This window comes from Pleurodeles waltl, chromosome 2_2 (genome assembly GCF_031143425.1).
Source record: "Pleurodeles waltl isolate 20211129_DDA chromosome 2_2, aPleWal1.hap1.20221129, whole genome shotgun sequence".
NCBI lineage: Eukaryota > Metazoa > Chordata > Amphibia > Caudata > Salamandridae > Pleurodeles > Pleurodeles waltl.
In genome coordinates, this window is record NC_090439.1 from 765,454,966 (window position 1) to 765,468,725 (window position 13,760).

At 44.8% G+C, this 13,760-nt stretch overlaps 2 protein-coding genes across 3 annotated transcripts in view; one reads left to right on the forward strand and one right to left on the reverse strand.

Annotated features, from left to right (window-relative positions):
• The window catches only part of LOC138277254 (uncharacterized), a 39,378-nt gene that overhangs the window by 17,690 nt on the left and 7,928 nt on the right, over positions 1-13,760 (reverse strand). The window lies entirely within an intron of this gene.
• ZFHX4 (zinc finger homeobox 4) overlaps positions 12,121-13,760 on the forward strand; it is a 150,218-nt gene continuing 148,578 nt past the window's right edge. Inside the window, exon 1 of one of the 2 annotated variants that reach the window (XM_069220384.1) lies at positions 12,121-12,236. The gene's annotated coding sequence lies outside the window, so the exon portion shown is untranslated. Of the gene's footprint in view, positions 12,237-13,585; positions 13,715-13,760 lie in introns of those variants that run through there. The other variant, XM_069220381.1, reaches the window with a different exon arrangement.

A 13,760-nucleotide genomic window follows, 5' to 3' on the forward strand; every position in this document is an offset into this window, starting at 1 on the left:
ATTTTACACATTGCCTCTAAGTTGAGCCTGAGTGCTTTTGTGCCAAACTACCAGAGGGTTAAACATGGGTTAATTTGGGATTTGTTTGCGTTTCACCCTGACAGAGATTGTGGTTCCTGCTTGAATATGGTTTCAACACCCTCAACCAGTAACCCAATTTCCAACAGTGGGGCTAGAATACAGGAGGTGCCATATAGTACAGGATGAATATAACATGAGATTGAATGGAAGCCCAAGGGTGGTAAGCTAGTTTATTATCAAAGTAGGTATGACCATAGAGCCTAGAAAGGTCACCATAAAGCTGGGGTGTTAGCTAGAAATAATTCAGCAGGTGGAGTGGTACTAGGGCCAGAGATGTAAGGGACCCATTACAGACCAACTTTGGCTATATTTCACTACCTTCCCAGGACATTTCTCTGTTGTTTTTTTTTTGTCTTCATTGGAGCCCAAGGTGCAGCCATGCCATTGCAGCCTGGCTGCAATTCGACTTGTGAAATTAACACCCTTGGACAGGTCAAAACTTTCCTTTTACATATTAATAAGTAGTACCTATGTGGCCAGTGCATATTATTTAAAAGTAGGGCATGTAGAAGTTTATTGTTAACATGTCCTTTCACGGTGATGTCTCACGGGAGCGGGGGAACATGGCGGTCTGCTAGTGTGCTGACCGCGGTCCCCGTCTTACACGCCGCCGGTTCTCCCGTTGCGGGGACGAGTCCTGGTTGCGTTTTCTTTTTTTTTTGTTCCTTCCACTTACCGACGTCTGCAGCGGATGGGCACTCCACATATTGGGGTCCCCTTCGACCGGGCAGGTCCGCTGCTGTTGCCACGCTGGATTCAGGTTGCATGGTCCCTCTACAAGCACAGAGGGGCAGCGGCCAGACTGCACTTCCAGGATAGCAGAGGCAGAGCCAGCACAGGCTTGCTCCAGGCTCTGCCCGGCCTGCACCAGAATCCACGAGGTGAGCAGGCCGCAGAGCAGCTATATCTGGGTGATTTTGACATTTTGGAGCAGCCTTCACCTCAGGCTCTTCCTTACCAGCCCTCCTGCATAACCCCCAGGCGCCCATCTGGACCGGGGGCCAGAACACGGCTACGAGGGCAGAAGTTGCCCTCCTTGGAGGCTGGGTTGGATCCTCCAGCTTCTTTTGCAGCTCCATCAGTATTACTTCCTCTGGATGCTGGGGCAAGAAGTAAACGTGTGGCAAAAGGTAACACCTCTAATCTTTCTATAACTCCAGATTTGCGAACTGAGGGAGGGGTTTCTCTTTCAAACTTTCAAGCCCCATTGGCTAAAATCATTGCAAGTTTTACTTCTGGGCAGCAAAACGTTACCCCCTCCTTTAGGTCTTTCTTTAAAATATTAGACCAGTCTAGTGCTTCTCAGACAGCACCCACTTCTTTGGTAAAAAAGGTTGCAAATATGTCTGTTATGGCAGAAGCTCTATCCCCCACTGGTTTTGCCTCACAGCCTGGTTATGCAGGAGATAGATCAGGGTACAGCTGGTGGGGGTCTGTGCTTCCATATGAGGCAGAGTCCGATAGAACTAATGTAGCACATATAGATTCCCTCCTCCAGTCGTTATTGCATGACATGAGAGACAAATTTGATGTTTCTGAATTCAACCGAGATATAATCCAGGGGCTCTGTGACGATCTAGATGCGAAAACCACTAATCTTACGGAGAGACTAGGAGCTATGGAATCCTCTATATGGGCACTACAGGCAGAAGTGGAGTTTAATTCTCATGAGGTTCAAACACTGAAACGAAGTGAAAAGGACCTGAGAGAGAAACTGGAGTCCCTGGAAAATCACTGTAGGAGGAATAATCTCAGATTTTTTAATATTCCTAAAGGTATGGAAGGGAACAATATTAAAGACTTCATAATAGCCTTGATCAAAGACCATATCCCGACGGTGACTTCCCATGATCTGGCCTCATAAATCCAAAGAGTCCATCGAGACCCTTTTAAGAGGAATCCTAACAAGGAGGAACCTAGAACTGTCCTAGTTAATTTTGCCTCATATCGAGTAAAGGAACTGATTCTTGAAAAAGATCTCAAAGACCAGGGTTTTTGGCATGAGGGTTGGTCATTCCTAATAAGATCTGATATGTCTAGGGCAACGTTAGATCGACGTTGGGAGCTGGGGAAGGCTTTGCAGGAGTTTAAGCCTTTGGGTGCCACTCCACAATTGAGGTTCCCCGCCACTTTGAGGGTAATGTGGAAAACCAAAATGTATAATTTTCATGATCCCCAAGAAGCTAAGGTTTTGATTGATCAGATTGAAGGGGAGAGCTAGCGGGTTGCGGAGGGCTGGGGCCTAAGGGTAGTATAAGCCACCCAACAAGGTTTCAAGGAGGGTTCCCCCGGGAGGGTTTGGGGAAGGGCAGTGTGTTATTTTCTTAACAATCCGATTAAGGTCACAATGGGTGGTGAGCAGATGGGGAAAATGGAGAACAAAAATTGAGTCCTTGCACAATTGTATAACTGCTGAGGTCAGACAAGAGGATCTTATTCTCAATTGGATAAGGACATGATGATGCACTCTGGTGATATATCTAAACTTAAAATTTTGACCTGGGATGTAAATGGCCTTAGAGTGAGCAGTAGAAGAAGGAGAAATCTGGAGTTCCTAAGATTGTCTGATAGCCAGATCATTCTCCTGCAGGAGACCCATTTAAGATAGGAGGAGTGGATGAGTATTCTCAAGTGACAAAGATGGATCACCCACTTTGATTGTACTAATCAATCTTGCAATGTGAAAGGGGTTGTGATTATTGCAAAGAATAGCGTTTGAAGTCAGCTGACAGACATCAGTGCTGATCCTAGGGGGAGATGGGTTTTAGCAGATATCAAGTTAGGAGGGCTCCAACACACTTTACTGTCCTATTATGGTCCCATTGTGGATGACCCAGGTCCACTTAGGGATCTTTATGAGCAAGTAATCGGAAGAGCTCAGAACATGATTATAGCTGGCAGAGACTTTATTGTTTTGCTTAATCCTTCCCTAGATAGGTCTACCCCCAACCGGCTTTTAGAACACCTAATATGAGAGCTTGCTTACACAATATGATGGAAAATTTTGGCTTGAATGATCTTTGGCAAAGCAGAATGGGACAAACCATGGAGTTCACTTTCTGGAATAAGAACCTCGGGCATGCTTCCAGAATTGACTTCTTCCTAACAGACATTAAACTTTGAAATAACCTAACGGCAATTTCCCACCAGCTAAGCCATGTCTCGGACCACTCAGCTGTTCAGCTGACTATAAGTCTGTCTGACCCTCGTACAGGCACTAGATGGACACTGGATCGCTCTCTTCTGAGGTAAGAAGATATTGTTTTAAAGTTGAAAAAGGACTACAAGGATTTTTTTTAGATCAACTTAGGTTCTGCTCCAATAGCCACTGTTTGGGAAGCATATAAAGCCTTTATCCGTGGAAAACTGATTTGCTATGCTGCTTTTAGAGCCAAGAGAACCAGAACAACAATAAAGACTCTTGAGGATAAACTTAGTACCCTGCAAGCCCAAAGACTATCCCCTCAGGATGCAGTAACGCAGGCAGACCTACAGTATCAAATCCAGGAAGCCCAAAATTCACTCGAGGTCTTGCTAGAATCAATTGTGAAGAGTAGATGGGAAGCAAGTAAACTGGCGCATTTTGAGTATGGTGAAAGCTGTGGCAAGTTATTAGCTTGGAAGACTAGGGTGGTCATTCTGACCCTGGCGGTCTTTGACCGCCAGGGCGGAGGACCGCGGGAGCACCGCCGACAGGCCGGCGGTGCTCCAATGGGGATTCCGACCGCGGCGGTAAAGCCGCGGTCGGACCGGCACCACTGGCGGGCTCCCGCCAGTGTACCGCCGCCCCATTGAATCCTCCACGGCGGCGCAGCTTGCTGCACCGCCGCGGGGATTCCGACCCCCCCTACCGCCATCCAGATCCCGGCGGTCGGACCGCCGGGATCCGGATGGCGGTAGGGGGGGTCGCGGGGCCCCTGGGGGCCCCTGCAGTGCCCATGCCACTGGCATGGGCATTGCAGGGGCCCCCGTAAGAGGGCCCCTACATGTATTTCACTGTCTGCTGCGCAGACAGTGAAATACACGACGGGTGCAACTGCACCCGTCGCACAGCTTCCACTCCGCCGGCTCGATTCCGAGCCGGCTTCATCGTGGAAGCCTCTTTCCCGCTGGGCTGGCGGGCGGTCTGAAGGCGACCGCCCGCCAGCCCAGCGGGAAAGTCAGAATTACCGCCGCGGTCTTTCGACCGCGGAACGGTAATCTGACGGCGGGACTTTGGCGGGCGGCCTCCGCCGCCCACCAAGGTCAGAATGAGGGCCTAGGTCTGATAACATTAGGAATAGGATTAAAGGAGTAATACTAGACGAAACTGGCAGAACCTCCTCAGAAGACCAAGACATTATAGGAGAATTTGTCAAGTTTTTTTCTCAACTATATAGAGACGACTCTGTGATTTCAGCAGAGGCGATTGAAGAATGGTTGAAGGGAGACACACTCCCCAGGTTAGATTCAGTTAAGAATTTAAGCCTCAATCAATGCTTTTTCCCTTGCGAGATAGACAGTGTTATTGCTGGTTTGAAAAATGGGAAGGCTCCCGGTCCAGACGGAATACCTGCCAAAGTATATACACTTCTGAGAGACGAGCTTGCGCCAGTCCTGATCCAGTTAATGAACTCTATTTTCTTAGATTCCTCTCCGGTCCCGTCCTCCTGGTATGAAGCTATTATTACTTTAATACTAAAGCCGCAGAAAGATGCTAGAAAATATGAGTCCTACAGACCAATTTCACTGCTCAATAGTGATTATAAAAAAAATTGCGCAACTGCTTGCAAGGAGGTTGGATAATGTGATCAGTGATTTAGTGCATATTAATCAGAAAGGCTTCATGAGAAATCGACATTTAGGGGACCTGACCCACTATTTAGTTGCTGCAATTGATATTGCATCCACTTTTAACATGCCTTTAACTATATCCACAATTGATGCTGCTAAGGCTTTTGATCGAGTGAGCTGGCTCTTCCTGCAGGCGGTAATGGACAGTAATAACTTGGGTGAAAATGTTCTTAATGCAATTAAAAGTATTTACAAGGCTCCATCAGCTCGGGCTTTGGTTAATGGCATTATATCCCCACATTTTAAGATCAAACAGGGGACACAACAGGGTTGACCTCTCTCCCCTCTTCTCTTTAATCTTTATATTGAGCCTCTGGCTAGGAGAATCAGGGCAGATCAGAGAATTACACCTTTTCAACACCATGGTTGGGCCCTGAAGGAAGCTCTATATGCGGATGATCTTTTGATGTACACACAGAACCCCCATTGTGCTCTGCAAGCCCTTTTGGAAATTATTGTTAGTTTTGGAGAAATTCCAGGTTACTTAATTAACACAGATAACTCCGAAGTAATGACCTGGAATGGCCACTTGGACAACCCATTGGAGAAAGACGAAATCCGATATTTAAGGGTCAAAGTGGTCAAGAATTTGGCAGAGATGGCTCAAGTGAACTTTGAGCATCATTTAAGGGAAACAAAGAAGTTACTCCTCCAATGGTCACACCTACAGCTCTCTATTTTAGGTCAAACTAATTTAATAATGATGGTGGTACTACCAAAAATCCCATTATCTTTCAAAAATGAATGGCTAAGGCGATTGCAGGGGGTGTTAGTTAGCTTCATTTGGTCCTATAAAAAAAAACAGAATAGCATGGAAAAAATTGAGAAAGAAAAAGCTGGATGGAGGAATTGCACTTCCGGATTTTCAGCTTTACTACTGGACATTCCAGCTGAATAATTTTAGATCACTTCTTTATAAGGAGTTTCTTTCCCCTCGACTTCAGGCTCTGATAGGGTGTTTCCGGGACCAGGGTATACAGTTTCTTTATAAATTTGGCCATCCCAAATATTACAAAAAAGTTAGACTAAAAACTATTTTTAATGCCTACAGTATCTGGTAGGCAGTAAGAAGAAGACTGGGTATCCCATATTACAGTGAGTTGGCCCAAATCTGGAATTCTCCCGGTACTCCGATGTGTCTCCAGGATGTACTAGCTAAGCCATTGATAGAGGGAGAAATTGTGCAGTGGGGACAACTAGTCAGTGGTGGCTCTGTTAGCTCTTGGGAATCCTTATCTGAAGTAACTAATGCTAAATTATCTAGGTTCACAAACGTGCAAATTAAAGGTTGATTGCAAGGAGAACCTGAGGCTAGGTGTTCTAAGTGATGGGAGAAGGAAATTACCAGCCCACAGAGCCAAAAGAAAGAGGTTTCAAAGTGGTATTGGGCATTTATACAAGCTGAGGATGCATCTTGCCCACTCTCACCAGAGGCATGGGACCTGTTGTTTCCCGCACTTGATCTTCCTTATCTCTGACGGGCCTCAATGAAGATTCTCTGGTCTGTGGTTAAATCTGCCCCCCTGCGGCAGAACCACTTGTTTACCATATATCGGACCAACTGAACCCCTAAAACGTTTGCTAGAATACCTCTTCAAGGTAAGAGCGGTTGCCCGAAGTGTGACCTAGAGGGGGTAGATGATATTCATCTTTGGTGGCAGTGCCCAGGGATTCATACTTTTTGGGAACAAGTGGGTAAGTCGATCTTGTCTATTATAAATAGGCTTAACAAGATAACTCTTCCAATGGTTGTATTTGGGTTATATGAGACTGCTGAGAGGAGTCTGTGTGATAGATTGGAGAGACCTCTGATGCATCTCTTTTTCTATTTGGTCCTGATAAGCCTGCGTGAAATATGTATGAAGTGGATATCTATTCTCCACCCCCACTCATAGGGATTGGTTGTTGTCAGTTAAGAGAATTTCTGATTTAGACTGTAGTAATGGCTTGGGTAGGTCCCTTAGAATGTGGGAACCCTTTTTTTGCTTTTATAGGACCATCTCTGCAGGCATTAGGCCAGTATACAAATTTTTGGTTTTGGTAAGAGTCCAATGATTAAGTCTTTAAGATCTAACAACTAGGAGGATGGGGGCAGACTAGTTCTGCCCCCCCCTAAGACTGATGGGGGCCTCTCACTACTTGAGCTCTGGTGGACCACCAGGATGGGGTCCTGGGCCAGAATGTGATGTGGTTTCTCTTGTCAGTATTTGGCTATATATGAGGACTCAAAAAACAAATGTTAATTTCCTTTAGCACCCAAAAAGTAATCTCCACTGTAACAGGTCTAGCTGTTCTATGTAGAAAACCCCATAGTTTACCCTGGAGTTAAGACCAGCTAGCACAATAATTAAACAACTATTTTAATAGTTATTAAAAATCGAATTAAATGGTGAATTTGGATTTTTAGTAAATATTAAGGAAAGATAACTTTTAAAACGTCACCATTTTCCTGTCTGAAGTTCCTGGCCACCAATTTGCATTTGGCTCTCCGTTGTTTCCCATTGAGTAATTAGCCCTGAATAGGTGTCAATAAGTATGAAATACCTCCCAGGAGCAGACAATAGGCTGACCTGAATTGGCAGAGATAAATCCATTGAACTTCACAGAACATGCAGTGGGAGCTGTGGGCAACCTTTGTAACACTACAGTGTCAAATCCTGCTTCATTCTCAAACCCTTCTTGACAGGTCTGCTGGGTTGATATATAACTCTTGGGGCACAACTGAAAGGAGAGAGAACAGGATGCCAAGAAAGGTCTTGTGGACCCAATGTCTGGTTGCTGAAGGGCTTCGTTTTTGTATTACCAGACTTCTGTCTTCAGGTTTACACATGGCCATTTGGGGGCACACTGAAAGGGCACATTTGAAAGGGGTGAGAACAGGATTCCAATACAATTATTGAGGATCATCTGTCTTACCAGATGTCTGTCTCTGGAGTGATTATGGTGTAGGAGAGAGGTTCTGCATGCTGACCTAATTTGATAAGATTTTTGGGATAAATATGAAGATTATTTTTACAAGATGTACAGACTGTATAATCCAAGCATATTCACAGTGTACTGGTGCTATCAGCAAGTCAATCATACTGAAGCGTGCCCTGGCAAAAGAACTGCATCATGAAATCTGGGTACAGAACACATCCACGAAGCCACAGTTACATCTCAAGCTGGTAGCATCATAAGCATGACTTGAGCAATTCATTATGTTAATGATTTTAAACGATGGTTATTCATATAACATCCAATCAATTTTTGAATATTTAAATAAAATGTATTTGGAATTCTATCTCTCCTTTTATATCAGAATCACATTCACCAGGATTACAATCACTTAAAATCACCTCCAAATAGTCCATTTACATCTGCTCCCACCTGTCAAGTCGCAACTCCAATATAGGGGACATGTTTCGCCACATTTCAAAATGTTCCAAGAAACAGTTTTCCTTTTACCCACTCCTAACTTCCTTTATAAGGACCGCTGCTTTTTTCCGAAATTGGACCACAGAGACCAACCAAGATGATGTGAACCTGACTGCAGTGACTTTTTGCTTGCCAACTAAAATGCAAGGTAAGCTCCCAGACAACTCTGGTTCCAGTTGAATGATGTCTCTGACGAACGGACCATTCATCTTCCCCCTGATTTCCCACTTTTTACTTTACAGATCTTTTCCATCTACTGACTCCACCTTACCTGATCCCTAAAATGCTAGACGGGGTAACCTGAACTAAATCTACTTAAGTACATCTAATCATTAATAAACCTTCTTGTACTGACTCTTATTTTTGGTTTGCGTGGTACGGCTCAATTTAGGTAACTTGAGCTAAGCCTATCAGTCATAAGTACCAGCCAACCCATATAATTGTCTCCACCCTGGCCGCTTTCTCATCATGTTTCTCTTAGCTCTTATCCAGACTAGATAGCCCGTGCCTCACCTCAAGATACCATTGGCTCTTTCAGACTGTTGCACTAGGCAGGCATTACCCTTGATACAATATTAAATTCTGTTAAGTAACATGAGTTTCCGCTTGACCTATAAGCCCACAGGCTCTACCTGATACTAAAGTGATTAACAATAATCAGAAATGTTATCCTGTTGATTTTTTTTAGGTAACATCCCTGGGTAAGTATATATATATATATATATATATATATACATATATATATATATATATATATGTATTTTTTCGTGTCTAATTCTACCAAGCCCCTATCACTTACGAATCTGTCCCTAATTATCTCTGAATCATACTAACCCCTCCCAACAGGACCTCAGTTTGCTTTTCATAACTCTAACCCAGCAGGAAAGACAGATGATAAACCTAAGCACGTCCTGCTATATAAACCTATAAATCACACAAAAACGATTGGGTACTTAGTCAATGTCGAAGCTCAACCATAGGTCCCCAGCAGTGTTCTACATCAATGTGGAAACAAGATATTTGAGGGGTCTCCTCACCCACAACTTCCTTATGGCATGCTTCATCATTCGTGCCCCCCCACACCAAAGTGGACTCAACCCTGAAGATAGTTCTTAGATATTGTACTATACAGGACAATGCAAGGGTCCAGATGCGGTTTAAAAATATCTAAGGGTATACCCAAAAGTTTCATTTTATTTAAGGGCACCCTTGCCATAATTAAAATAATATGCAGTGATATTTGTTTCTATGTGACGTCACCACAGAAGTGACACTGTCCTACTTTAGTGTGGGGGACTGCCGATAATGAAGCCTGCCAGGAGAAGTTGTGGGTGAGGCAATCCCTCAAATATCTTGTTTGACTTTGATGTAAGAAACCTCTGGGGACATATGGTTGAGCTTTGACAGTGACTAGCTATATACTCAAGCATTTTATGTGATTTATTGATTTTCATAACTATCTATCCTCTTCTGACCAATGGAATTGTATTGTGTCTATGCCCCCACCAATTACAGTCTTGTCCTGTATTTTATGACAACCTATTTCTCACTACGACATGATCACCGGGGCACGTTGGAATAACCCTCCTCTATTAGAGCCCTTAATTTGCAGTGCAATATGTTTTTTTCTGGGCAAATGCATGTAACATACACATCGTAGACTGACTGGCACTTGGTATTTTGCTAAGCATAAATAAAGAATTGTTCTTTTAAGATATTACTAATTTGTATATTCATTGTGTTTTCTTGTTCTTATGCCTCCCATTTCGTTGATTTTAGTTTTCCAATTTACTGTATGTCGGCTTTGTTAATTACTTATAATCAAATTACATGTAGTAGTACATCATCGTACAACCTCGAAAAAGGCTCAGACCTGGCACTGAATAAGGGGTGAAGCACGAGTTGGCTGGTAATATCATTGTGTAGGGTTGGAATAGGTATGGAAGACAGATACACTTCTGAGATGCATCCTGGGGCGTGGCCATTCTATCCTCAGACGAAGGACTGTGTTTTCAATCCTTGCACTGGGTAAACGAATTAATTGTATGTGTGCAAGAATACCAATGTACCAGCCTCCCAGTAGAACAGGCTAAGATGGCCACCTTGGGACCCTGTCAATGAGTCAGGCACGGGAGGACGCATTCTGTGCCCGGACTGCAAGAGGTGGCTTCTTTTAGCCAGAACGCCATCTCTCTGAGCAGAGGGGAGAGCCCGGCCCGTTGACATGGCCGCTGGGAGTGTCAGCTCTTGACTTTGGCGGAAGCTGCCTCTTCATCTCAACCTCTGACGTGAAAGATCTGTGACAGAGCCAGGCAGCTGAGGGCAGAGAAAAGAGCGTTTTATGGAAGATCTGCTTTGAACATATCCGTCCATTAGAAGAAGTGATATTTGTCTGTGCAAACCTCTTAAAATGAACCTTAAATTATCAGATTATTCCTAAAAACCTTGTATCTGGCAGGTTTATATTTTTGGGGTAGCTACTTCAGCAGAATGCTGTAGTCACTGAGAGCTCCAGTTTACTAAATGTACAAAAAAGGATTGATGGATGACAATATTACGAGTTTACATTACCACACATCAATAAATTGTCATTTAAATACCATTTCTAAAAAAATGCACCTTTTGTGCCCTTTTGATGCGAGAAACGTCTGCACTCGACATATGCTGCCTATAAAACAGGCTGCATAAAATACGGCGCATACTTCAGACAAGAATGTGCACTCACTACACGTTATCAGAGTCAGTCTCACGCCCAGCGATCGCAAAGATGTGGTGTGAAAAAATATGAGCGTGAAAAAATGCGCTGTAACGTGCACTAGTGGTGACATGTCTTTTGATCTCAAGATGCAGAGGTTGACCCTTGATGCCTGGGGAGCGGAGAACCTGTCCACGCCACTACTGGCTCACAGGGACTGGCGAACATGGGCTTTTTCACAAGGATAGAACGTTTCTCTCAGTCCTAAAGTGGTGAAAACCTGTCTTCATGTTACGCACGCATGTATAAACCGCTGGCAGAAACATATCTAAGGTGAAAGGTCCAAACGCGCGAGGTATACTGCGCTGTGGTCAGTCACATTGGGGAACATAAGGAACCCAATGTAAAATCAAATTGTTATTGTGAAGCTATGTGAAGTAATTCTATATGAGACGTGGTGGACTAAATGAGAATGCCCCTCAGGAGCATAACTTAGGCCCCTGTGGCGCAGAGGTCCCCAACTGTCCAACCGCCCCCCACCCTCCAATCCTTCAGAGGGGCACCATTCCGTCCCAAATCCAGAGAATATCTGTGATATATGTGGGACTCGGGGGTCTCTCTTCAGGTTGTGCAGCGCCCCCATCATTTACGTTACCCACTGGTGCACCTGTCAGTGAATCCACGGCGTGTGAGGGCTGTTTGGGGCGTGAGGAGGCCTGGAGGGTTTATGTACGGTAACAAACGGGGGTGATTCATTACAACATAGGGGGCAGGGTACCCAGAGAGTTCAGGTGAGGGTGGGAAACACACCGCATTCTATGTGGGGCATGGATGGTGGCAGCCGGTGGTTACCTGTAAATAAAACTAGTGTCAGACAGGTGGGAGGGTGGGGAGAGCGGGGGAGATGGGGGGAAGGGGCCTAACCGGAGCCTTGTCTCGTGTTCTGACAGAAGCACGGACGGGAGGCCGGCGCCGGCCCTTTTGATAAACCATTGACCGGTCTTCGCCGTGAATGCCGTCCGCAGCCCGCGGCGGGATGGGTGAGCGGGACTCGGCTCCGCCACTTCAGCAGGGCCCTCGCTCTAGCACCGAGAGGCGCGCCCCCTGGCAGCGCCGGGGGGCTCTGAAGGTCAGGCGGAGGCGCGAGAGCAGACACCACCCGTATGAGGGGAATATAAAGACGAGATAATGGCGGGCCATGATACGAGAGGTGAAGAGATAAAAAAGAATGGGCCGTGCTGAAGGAGAGGGGGAGGCGGATAAAAGAGCCAGGCTGGGGGGCGAGGCACGAGCCTGGCGGGAGAGGGGGAGGCGGCTCTCGGCGTGAGGAGGGCCGAGGGGCTGAGGGGAGCCTCCATCTCCAGAGCTCTCAGAGCGCCATCGACCAGCCCGCCGGAGTCACTATTCACCCGGAGTCCCAAACACACGCCTCACTAACTACTTTACAGCCACTTCCATTGATTTTCTTTATCAAATAAACATAATACCCGTTAGAGCAACACTTCCTCTTCGGCTGCCAGAGTGCCACGAGCTGAGAGGGCTGCGCGCGGCGCTGCCACCGACATACAACGCCTTATAAAAAATGTTAGAAAGCCCCCTTTAAACGGACCTGGGCAGAGGAAGATCCAAACAACCTGAAACGATGCTTACGAAGGCCAGGAGGGGCTTTTGGGTATTCACAAATTAAATGCTAAATGGCATATTATTTTAGAAAATTTGCATATACAAATGTAAAAAATGAGCTATCGTTGATTTCTTTTTAAAATGAAAATCACTCTCTTGAATGGTTTAAATCGCATCTGACATTGACACATTAACATAGTATTCGGAGGGAAATGTGATTTGCAAAAGTCAATTTATTTCTAAAAATGATTTTCAAGGTAGCCTTTGCAAAAGCTGTCTCGTGAACCACGTTCACCTTATAGATGTCAAAGGGGCGTTGAATTATTCATTATTATAATTACTATCATCATTGCCATTATCCCTCCCCATGTGGAAATAATTCTATTACCGTCATTTGATATCTACAGAATGTTCGTGTTAGTGGTCAGATTATCGCTTTCTCTCTTTTTAAAAATAAATAAAAGTTTCGTTCGCAAATGAGCTGGTTAAACATTTAAATGTTGTGATGTCTGGGATTGATTTCCGTTTATCTAATCGATTTGAATGCCAATAAATCGATTCTGGGTTTAGTGTCGTACAAACGACCAGTTAGTGCTTTTTGGATTTTGAGCAGATCTGTGTTTTTTATATTTTTGTTCATTTCACCGTCGCTTTTTCTGGCACTTAAAACCAAATCTGTAATTGTGTTGCACTAGTTGGACGGTTTGCAGTGAAAATGTTAATAATGTCAAAGGGGGAGCGGAGGAATAAAAAGCAGGTATTGGATCTATTTAAATGACCCCGTGTCGTGCCAGGATGCTTAGGCAAAGCCCGTAGAAATTCTGGGTGAATTATATGCGATCAGCCAGTGATTGCGGAATATTAAATTAAAGTTAGATAAGTCCGCATTGAAGGAGGCAGCCCCCGATCCGGAATTTATTTCCCATTTTCTCTTAACAGCATCACCGCGCGCTTCTCTTTGCAATGACAATGGGCCAATTCGGGCATTTTGGACGCATTTTCCATATGCTTTAACTGGAGGCTGTTAGACAAAGAGGAAACGGAGACGGGCTCTTATCTCCTGAGGTATATATTTTACTTATTTTGCATTAAGGTTTTATACCCCAGTTAA